General features: G+C 37.9%; 1 pseudogene; it reads left to right on the forward strand.

The window, feature by feature from the left end:
• The first annotated feature begins 5211 nt into the window (after positions 1-5211).
• On the forward strand, positions 5212-10659 carry LOC118311613 (annotated as a pseudogene).
• The last annotated feature ends 108 nt before the right edge of the window (positions 10660-10767 follow it).

Genomic DNA, 10767 nt, shown 5'->3' on the forward strand with positions numbered 1-10767 from the left:
AGATCTATAGGGGAGAAGCATTCTAAATATAAATTAGGCGACACTGTTGGTTCAGAAGACATTGTGTCTGTGCTATTAGTGGGAAGAAGCTGGTAATTTTTTCTCTGATGGTAATAATCTTCTTAGTAAAGAGGCTCATGAAATCATTGCTACTTAGAGTTGGAGGAATAGACTGTTCAGTAGAGCTTTTACTCTCTGTCAGCCTGGCTACAGTGCTGAAGAGGAACCTGGGGTTGTTTTTATTTTCCTCTATTAGTGAAGAATAATAATTGATTCTGGCATTACGGAGGGCTTTCTTATATATAATTAAACTATTTTTCCAGTCTAGGTGAGAATCATCTAGACTATTGGAACGCCACTTCCTTTCTAACCTATGTGGCGTCTGTTATAAAGCACGTGTCTGTGCATTAAACCATGGAGCTATCCTCCTCTGTTTGACTGTCTTCTTTTTCAGAGGGGCGACAGTGTCAAGTGTGGAACGTAGTGAGGCTGCTGCACTATCAACAACATCATCAATTTGTGTGGGAGTAAAGTTTTGATAACTATCCTGCACTGTATCGACACATGGCAGTGGAGTAAATAACAAAGGAACTGTTTCTTTGAATTTAGACCTGCTGTAATAGAACTTTTCTCCAAATTCAGTAAAGTTAATAATGGAGAATTCAAATGTAACTAAGTAGTGATCGGACAGAGGGTTTTGAGGAAATACTATTAGATTGTCAATGTCTATGCCATAGGTCAGAACGAGGTCAAGGGTGTGATTAAAACAGTGAGTGGGTTTGTTTACATGTTGAGTAAAACCAATTGAGTCTATGAGCAAATTAAAGGCAGAACTAAGACTGTCGTTGGCAACATCCACATGAATGTTGAAGTCACCCACTATAATAACTTTATCTGTGCTAAGCACCAACTCAGATAAAAGTCTGAAAATTTAGATAAAAATTCAGAGTAAGGGCCCGGTGGTCGATAAATAACGACTACAATAACTGTTTTTTGACATTTCCAGCTTGGGTGAAGGAGGCTAAGAGTTAGGCTTTCAAATGAGTTAAAACTATGTTTAAGTCGAGGGTTAAGCAATAAGTCTGCTGGGTAGATTGCTGCTACTCCTCCACCTCGGCCTGTGGTCCGAGGAATATGAGTATTATTATAAGAGGGAGGTGTTGATTCATTTAAACTAACATATTCTTCTGGCTGTAGCCAGGTTTCAGTCATACAGAATAAATCAACGTGCTGATCAGTTATCAGATCATTCACTAACAAAGATTTAGATGGGAGTGACCTAATATTAAATAATCCACGTTGTATTGTTCTATTCTTAGGTTCATTTATAGGCTTTGTGTTGATCTTTATGAGATTTGTGTGAATTACACCTCATTTATTTACCTTTGGTTTAGATAGTTGAAGTGGTCGTGGGGCAGAAACAGTTTCTTTGGGGTTTTGTGGGGGCGACTGCTGTAATAGAAGCGCAGAGAAGCGTGTAAGACTGCAACTCTGCTACCTGGTCCCAACTCTGAAATGTCACGGGTTTGACCGTCTAGGTAACTGAGTCAGGTTTCTACAAATGAGAGCTGCACCATCCAAAGTTGGATGAATGCCGTCTCTCCGCATCAGACCAGGAATTCTCCAAAAGGTGCTCCCATTATCTTTGAAGCCCACATTGTTATCTGGACACCACCTCGACAACCAGCAGTTTAGTGATGATGTACGGCTATACATGTCATCACTGTTCAAGTTGGGCAGGGGTCCAGAGAAATCTACAGAGTCCGACATTGTTTTGAGTGTAGAACTTTAAGAAAGGGACTACAGCCCCCCCCCCCAGACTGGTGAAACGAGAAAATGTTTGTTGTTTGCATGTTGTAGTGCTGATTGCTTAACATAAATCTATATGTGGGAGGAAGGGTAGCAATCCCACTATTGCAGCTAATTCCCTTCCACCAACACCAACCTGGAAGGGGGTTGCACCTGATTGAATATGCACAAGGGTGTTCATCCTGCCCAAGATAAATTATGGAATAAACTTAAGTCTAATAATTATGGCTGGTTAGCTCTAATGGATGGAGCACAGGGCTGGTTATGGGTTCATATGATCTAAATAATAATACATGGCAGAAACATTCTTCCACTCCATGTAACATTTAGCATCACCAAGCTTTTAACTGCAGGCCTGAAGAAAGAAAAAAACATTCTGCCCACCGAGGTCAAGCTTTCAACTCCCATATTGGCCAGCATTCACCAAGCTGACTGAATGTTAGCAAAAATCTGCAAAAGTTATGCGTCAGCTACTGTTCACCCACTGGAAGTATTTAAGCTTTCACTCTAATTATTATCTCCTACATCTTCTGGTGCTTCATCTAAGTTTGAGTTGACTGATCATAAATATGTTGAATATATTTGATTATCAATAACCCACCTCTGCAATAAAGTTAAAACTTTGGATACTTCATTTTGTAATAATGAGCATATATTGAATATTTAAGACTGCAGGTGGCGCAGGTGAATCATAAGTCCATTTCTTTTTTCTTTTACATTCCAAGATTTATAACAATAAAAATGTGCAGCAGTAAAATAAAAAATACAATTAAAAAAATTCCATAATGATGCAAATGTGATGTCATCCCTGTTGATGCACTGATGAAAGGAACACAAATAGAGAGACATTTTTTTGGTAGAATAACATATGTTGTGAATGCTTCCATTTACACCAATTAGTTTGTGTCTGTTTGTTTTCTTTATCGATAGTTTGTTGAGTAGTTTCCTTTGGACATGTCGGTAATGCTGCCTGTGGAAGCGGAGGAGTTCATTCAAAGTCTGGAAATTTTCTCTATCAAGGAAGTGGCGTCTACGAGGAAAAGAAAACCAGCTAACCCAGCTGCTAGTTAGCCTTACTTAGCTAGATTAATAACATACAATATAATAATAATACATTTTATTTGTAGATATAGATACATAAACACTATAAATTAGCCGACATGGCTGTTACTTCTCTATGACAATAACTGTTTGTGTCACAATCTGAAAGCTTCAGTTTTTATATATGTCACATTTACTCTTTACTACTTATCAAATATGATGAGAAACAATAAAGCTGTATCAGTATGTGTGGGCACAAAAAGGCTGCCTCATTCTGATGGCCATAATTCAGAGACAAATCCTTGAAGGTTTTTTTAGTCCGGTCTCACTCAAATACATGTATGCCAAGTTTGAAAATATGTAATTTAATATAATCTGTAATAAAAAAATTTTTTTTTCAATTAATGGATTGTTAATTAAATCGTTTAAATAGTAAAAAACATCACATCATCCTAGAACACGTCGTGAAATTGCATTTTTTGTCTGGTTAACACTCCAAAAGAGAGATTGACGGTTTAATTTTAAAATTTACAATAATGTACCAAACAGGGAAGGGACCATGAACTTGCAATGAATATTAACCCTTGTTTTGTCTTAACATTCGGTATACTCCTCTTGTCCTGCAGGTAAAAAATTACCTGCCTTCACTCAACCCCTAAATTAAAGCAGCTTAATTGAATTTTAAAAGCTAAAACTATTTTTGAAAGAAGTAACAGCCTGTCATTCATCACAAACTGTGTGAATATCTAAGTTTTCCCTCTTCACAGTGGAGAAAGACTGCATTTTTTCAGTGGACACCACTTGCTTTAACTACAACACAGCTGTCATAATTGTTTTGTTTAGTGGAGATTTATTATAAATATTATTATTTCTTAAACTACTGCATAGGTGGTAAATAACATTTGACTGGTATGATGAACAGGTAGAAAGTTGAGGCAATGTCCTGCATGGCAAACAACATATCTTGTGGGCCCTGGGGTCATCTTTATGACATTTTGTGCTGCCATCCTGCCCTTGTTGTCATATGGTGATGAGGACCATATTGTTTTGCTGTTCTTTGATAAAAAAAAGTCTCTCTTTCAGCTTGGGGTATTTCTTCTACATCTGAAGATGATGCATCATGCCCTGGGTTGTATTCCTCCCCATCTTCTTCTTCTGATACATCCTCCTCTTCTAAATCAAAGTTGTCTCGCTGTACATCCGAGAAAATTTGATCTATGGCCTGTTCGACACTGAAACGTGCACTCATCGCTTCAGCACAGAGCGAATTCGGGGTACTGTCATCTGCAGCATCTTTATAGCCTCTGAATGTAGTATATAATATTTTTTTGAAAGCATTGTTTTTGCGTCAAAAAATATATATATTTTGTGTCTGAAATAGTTTGAACTTGAGTCATGTATGGGGTTCAAGGAAAGGTGATGCTATACCCGTGCGAGATGGTTTAAGTTCTGTCTAAGATCAATCAGTAGCACACATAAACTTGCTCGTGTGTGTGTGTATTTTGTATTGTGTAACTGACTCTGTGACTGTTATTTTGACCCGAAGACAGTCTTTGTACCCTGATGGTGTATAGCTTTTATGGAAATATGAATATGAAATATGAAAGAAATATCTTGAATTTGTTATTTCCTGTTTTATTCTGAAGTTCATTTCCTCATGTGTAGGCACTTCCTGTTTCCCTGTGTGTTTGGTGTCTTATCTTTGCTTGTGTCTTGATGGTTGTTCCCAGCTGTTCCTTATGTCTCACCTGTGTCTGATTACCTGTGCCCTCTTGTGTCTATTTAGTCTCTGTGCTTCCCTTTGTCTGTGTCAGTTCGTCCTGTCCAGTTTGTACCTGTTTCAAGCCTGTTAAGTTCTAGTTAGTTCTCTGTAGTCTACTGTTGTGTTTTCCTGCCTGTATTTTCCGGTCAGTGTTCAGCTCTATAGTCCGACTCAAATCAAGTCTCTCGACTAGCTTTACATTTTAGTAAACTCTTGGCCATGCATCATTTATGGTCCTGTTCTGATTATAACTCCGTCAACAGATTAACTTAAAGCACCTGCAACCTCACTAAGCTGGTAAAAACAAATTGTAGGCTTGTTGGATTGTACTATAAGTCAAAGATTTGTTTCCTATCATTGATTCATCTGACAATTATTCTTTCAATCAATAGTTTCATGGTTTGGTCTATGAAATATCAGAACACATTTAAAAAAATGTCAATCACATTTCCAATGTGACATTGGAAATGACATAGTTATTCAGTTTACAGTCATAAAATTATCACAATTATTGCTGATCTGTGTGATTAGAATATCAACATTCAGTTTTCAGTATTTATTTATTTATTTATACTTTGTTGACAGGTGGTTCAGACAAAATGAATACATCGTTCCCCATCTTGTGTCAGCTGCAAGACTTCAATCCCGGGAGCACATTTGATCTTTATATGGTGGTGAGTGCAAAATGAGCTGCATAATTATAATCACGATGCAGTACAAACAGCTGATTTCATGTGTTCTTTTGTGTCACCTTCTTAGATCCACCATGAAGCCATGATAATAAACCTTCTCAAAATGATAATGTTTCATAAGGTCAAAAGGTACACATTCAAACTCAGAGAAGGCAGAGAAGACTCCTTATTTCTCTAAAAATATTAATAATTTGTGACTTGTGTGTTATGTAGGATTCATGTGAGGCAGCTGATGATTCTCTCCTTGTCCTGATGGATTACTGCCACCGCAAACTCACCCTGCTGGCGAGCAAAGCAACCAGGGAGAACGCCAAGTCTCATGACCCACACAACCTGACAGTGAAATCAGATATATCCTCTATAGAGGTAAAATAGCGAGATTTATGGTTCTCTTTAGGTTTGATATAGAATAGTCTGTCCCTTAAATTGATGGGTAAAATGAGCTGTTAAAGGAGCTCGCTGGAGATTGAGATCTCCCTGAAGGCTGTATCGGTGCTGCGCTTCATCACAGATCACAGCAACAGGTACTGTATGGCCGCGTCTAAGATGTCAATAAGGTTTAGAGATCAGAAGTTTAGGGATCAGACATTTACTGAGCTCATCATATTTTAATGAACTACTCATACTTTTGAATTTAAAAAAAAAAATAAAAATCTGCGAATGCAGCTGACAAGGTCTCCAAGGAACTGTCATTTTCATTATTGCTCTGTTATCAATTCATCAACTAGTACATTTGAGGAAAAGGTGTATGTATAAATAAAACAATTGTTTTATTATTGTTTTATTCAACCAACTGTCCAAAACTCAAAGTTATTTTCACTTATCAATGACATAAAACATAAATTAAGCATATTTTCACATCTGAGAGGCAGCTGATTGACTGCTGCCCTTGGAGTCGCTTCAGAGAAGGTGAAGTACCTTTAAGCGTGTAAAGTTTGTCCTGATTTTTATATCTGCTAAAAATTATGTTTTCACCATTTGCCTCTGTCTGCCGCTGAATGTGAGGTAGAGAAGTACATAAACAGCAAATGGCAGGAGGTTCCTGCGGAGGACTGTCTAAAGATGACTAAACTTGATGGCCAGGTCTGGATTTCCCTTTACAATCTGCTGCTGAAGGAAGATTGCCTAAGGAAATATGAATTCAACAATTTCAACAAGAATCAGCTTATAAAGATATCGTTTGACAGAAATGATGAGATTCTTCTTTCAGTCAGGTCAGAATCTCCTCTTCCTGGTGGAAATCAAAGCTTCATCAAATCATATCATATCTAATCTCCTCATTGTTTTTTAGTTTTTTTTTCTGTTAGTTTTTTCTTAAAAAAAAAATAAATACAGAACACTCTTGGGGAAAATATTAATACAGCAAAATACAAATGTTGTTGGTTATAAATGAAATGATCGCATAGACAAAGGGGTATCAATTGAAACTCAAGGCAAAAGGCTACACAAGAAAAGAAAAAAACACACACACACACACACATATATATATATATATATATATATATATATATATATATATATATATATATATATATATATATATATATATATATATATATATTCCTGTACATCTTTCTTGCAATTTTGCTAGACTTTACTTTTTCTTAATTTTGTATCGTTTATAAACCATATAAAGGAAGGTTTAGAATATCTCCATTGATCTCCTCAGTTGTTAGAAAACATACTTTGATTATATAACCATGGGGTCTTGTGCATCCTCCTTTCTTATCATTGTGAGTAATGCTCTGCACAGTGTTGATAGGGACACATATTTTGGGCTCTGTTTGTCCTTGGGCAAGACACTTAACCCTAACTTGCCTCTGACAGCTCTTCTGACAGTGTATGAATGTGACAGAAAAATGCGTGGTAAAAAGCAGCGCTGTATGAATGTGTATGAATGGGTGAATGTGACTTTCCTGTAAAGGGCTTTGAGTGGTCTATATGACTAGAAAAGCGCTACATAAATACAGTCCATTTACCATATATTTTATTTAAAGTGTGATAGTGCCCTCTAGTGGCGTTCGCTTGTATTGTTATTTTTGTTGTCATACATGCGTTTCCCTCATGCTACCGGAAGTAGTCGGTCCGTGTCGCGTTTTCACAATTTCCCCCCCCCCCCCTCAGTAAGCTTCATAAAAGTCAGCAGCTTTGTCGTGGTGTGTAGTTACTCACGGGATGCTTCTTTATGAACAGTGGGAGGTTTATTTTCTCTGGTAAATGTTGTGCAGCACTGCAGCTTGACTGACGTTACGACATCGCTACATTACACAGTATGAACTATTTTCTTCTTCTACGTGCCTAACCGGCAACGATATCAAGGTCACAGCGTTACCTGGTGGACTGGCAATGTACACTTGAATTCACCTTACAACATGGAGTTTCTTTGGGACTGTTGAGCTGGTTTGGATAGCAAGCGAAGAGCTAGCGAGGACGAAGTCATTGGAGATAATTCTGATGAGGATGTTATGGTTGATGTACTATTTGTGGGCTTATCATTCATGTCCCACAGCTCCAAGGTTTGGAGGCAGTTCCTGACTCATCTTGCAGTTACAGACCCAGCCCCTCCAAAAAAAGAGCTTGTTTTGGAGCAGGTACACACTCTATATAATACACACATATTCCTTTTATCAACCTATTTCCCTGTGAATTAACCTTCAAAACATTGAAACAACTTTATGTGTAAATCCTAGAAATCTGGAACCGCTGATATTTTTTCCTACAGATCTAAAAAACGTTTTTTGTTTTTTTCTGCAGAGAATGTCAGGTGAAGCACTGGCCTAGACACAAGCATAGCGCCAGAATATGTTGACATATAACTCTTGGAATTTAGGATTTATTCTGACCAAGCGTTGGTTAGTTGGAAGAGTTTTGTTTCTGACATGTGTAAGAAACCACACACACACACATACACACGTACACATACACATTCACACAAACACCAAAAAATGGCATCTTCAAAATGTCTGTTTTGTCTGACCAATTAGTCAATGCTATTTAACAGAGAAAAGCATAGAGCTCTCATATTTGATAATGTGAAAACAGGCATTAATATTGCTGTCAGTAGATATGACTATTGGGAGACAATGTCTAAGGTGAGCATTATGTGTGTGCTGTGAGTTTGATCCCTTCTTATTTCTGCAAACTAATCTATATTCTGATCTGTTCAGCAGGTGGTGTATGTTATCTTGCAGCCTGAGAAAAATCATTCCTACTGAGATAAGTGCAGTTTGTTTTTTTTCGGGGGGAGGGCGACAGCTGGGAAGACAAGCTAACCCTAACTTGCTTGCTCCAAACTAGAACACACCATGTCTGAACTCTGCTGCCTACAACAGGTATGATAACTAAGATATCTAGGAAATGGTTCCAAAACTCCTCCTCGGTTGTACAGTCACAGCTTAGGAGATCCGAACTTCCTCATTCCTCCTGCTCACACGGTTTTCATTGTAAGCGTCAGAGGTATGTTTCTGGTTTGACCGCATATCTGAGAGTGCTCCTACCGTTTCTTCACCTGTGTGGCTCTGGGTCACTGTCATGTCCAATACCTGTTAAAACTGCACAATGAACTGACAAGAAAATAAACATCATTACATTACACTTATCACGGCAATTAGTGTTTTTAAAGACAAATTGAAATAAAATTAGACGTGACATTTAATTTTTTTAAATTTCCAAATTAAAAATACACATTCGGGTGGAAACACACTTCAAGACGCACAGTCAACTCCGCTAACGTCCAGGCTTCAGCAGTGTGAGTTAGTTATCCAGGGCAACACCAAGAGGTAATTTAGTCCGACGCCACTTACTGTACATTGAATTTGCTTTGCTGCCAGAATCGAGGAATAATTTCAGCAAAAACTCTTTGAATGTAAATATGGGCATCTGACTATTGTTTTTAGATGGCTTAGAAAAATGTGAGCCCATCATTTACGTGTCAGATGAGTCTGAGCCTGTCAGAGAAGTGTTAATTCAACTATGTTTATCATTGAGTTTGCACTGCTGTTAAACTACTACTAATACATTGTTGAGAGGTGTTTCTAATGTTTTGCCTACATTTACCAGCATGAGGGAATAAAAAAAGTTTAGAGGCACATTTTAACATAATGACACCACTCAGTAATAAATATAAAGTTTAACCAAAGTTGACATTGTGTTTAACAAAAACTGAACATTGGAAGAAAAGAAGAAAGTGTGACAGAGTGGATACATCACAATGCATTAGATTGTATAGGTTTACCTCAAAGTAGCTTAGAATAAAGACTGTAAACATTGTGAAACAGCCCACGTGGCTCTGCCAGAACCTCTGGCGTTGTTTCATCTCACCAAAAGCGTAAAAATGACATGTTGTGGTTTTACTGGCAGTTAAGTGCCTGACTATTTCTTGACTGTTTTTTTTACAGATTAAACAGACTACAAATAATATATCAATTAAACAGTGAAGCTAAGCTTACTGTCTCCTGGTTTTACAGTTGCTCCAACAGTCAAGACAGACATGATAGCGGTAGGAGTCTTGTCATCTAACTCCACACTTTGATCTGCTGCTTCAACAGTCAATTGCTGACAGCCTTCTTTTACCAGGGTCATGATCCTCTGGCCAGCTGATCTCTGCAGCAGCTGGTAGATGAGGTCATGCAGCTCATTACAAAACAGTGGCCCTGCAATGAGCTACAGAACCCCTTCACTCCCATAAGTGCCAGCCACCCCACCACCACCACCCCCCTAATAGCCCAGCACACACGGTAGAAGAGTTTCATCATCATTGTCGTCATCATCATTGAGCCTCTCAGCCTCTGTTCTTCTCTCTCCATTTGTATTCACAGGGTGTGGAGTCACAGGTGTAAGGTTTGGATCAACTGTTCAAACTGTTTGTGTTTGGGCGTGTTAAAAAGACATTACAGCTTAATTTTTTTCTTCCCACAGGCAAGTGAACCCCCACCCAAAGCCTTCCCTCAGCATGGTACCAGCCAGCCAAGTGGAGGGCTGAAGAAAAGACAATTTTTAGCGGAAACTTCACCATTTACAAGTGTAACAATGTTATTTATGAAGCAGTAATAATGCAGACAACACTAGATTCCACCAGTCACACTAGTATGACAAGATAGAATAAGATAAGATAAGATAATCCTTTATCCGTCCCACAACGGGGAAATTTGGGTGTTACAGCCGCAAAAGTGAAAGTTAATAAAAACTATATACAGATGTGTTAAACTGAATAGCACTGGAATCATATTCAAAAATCTGTTTTACTATGTGAAACTTTGTGTACATACCCACAGGTTGATCTCTATTGTCTCTATCATGACTTTGTAAAACATTTTTCTAAATATCTGTTATCTTGTTATTCATTTGGTGATTGTGGACGACTAAGTATATTTTCTATATGTGTAATTTCTGACATACAGATACTGTGTATATTTTTCTAACACAGTGTGAGGATTTTAAAGGCGTTGTGTGGAGCGGGTGAGA

This window comes from Scophthalmus maximus, chromosome 1 (assembly GCF_022379125.1).
Source record: "Scophthalmus maximus strain ysfricsl-2021 chromosome 1, ASM2237912v1, whole genome shotgun sequence".
Classification (NCBI taxonomy): Eukaryota; Metazoa; Chordata; class Actinopteri; order Pleuronectiformes; family Scophthalmidae; genus Scophthalmus; species Scophthalmus maximus.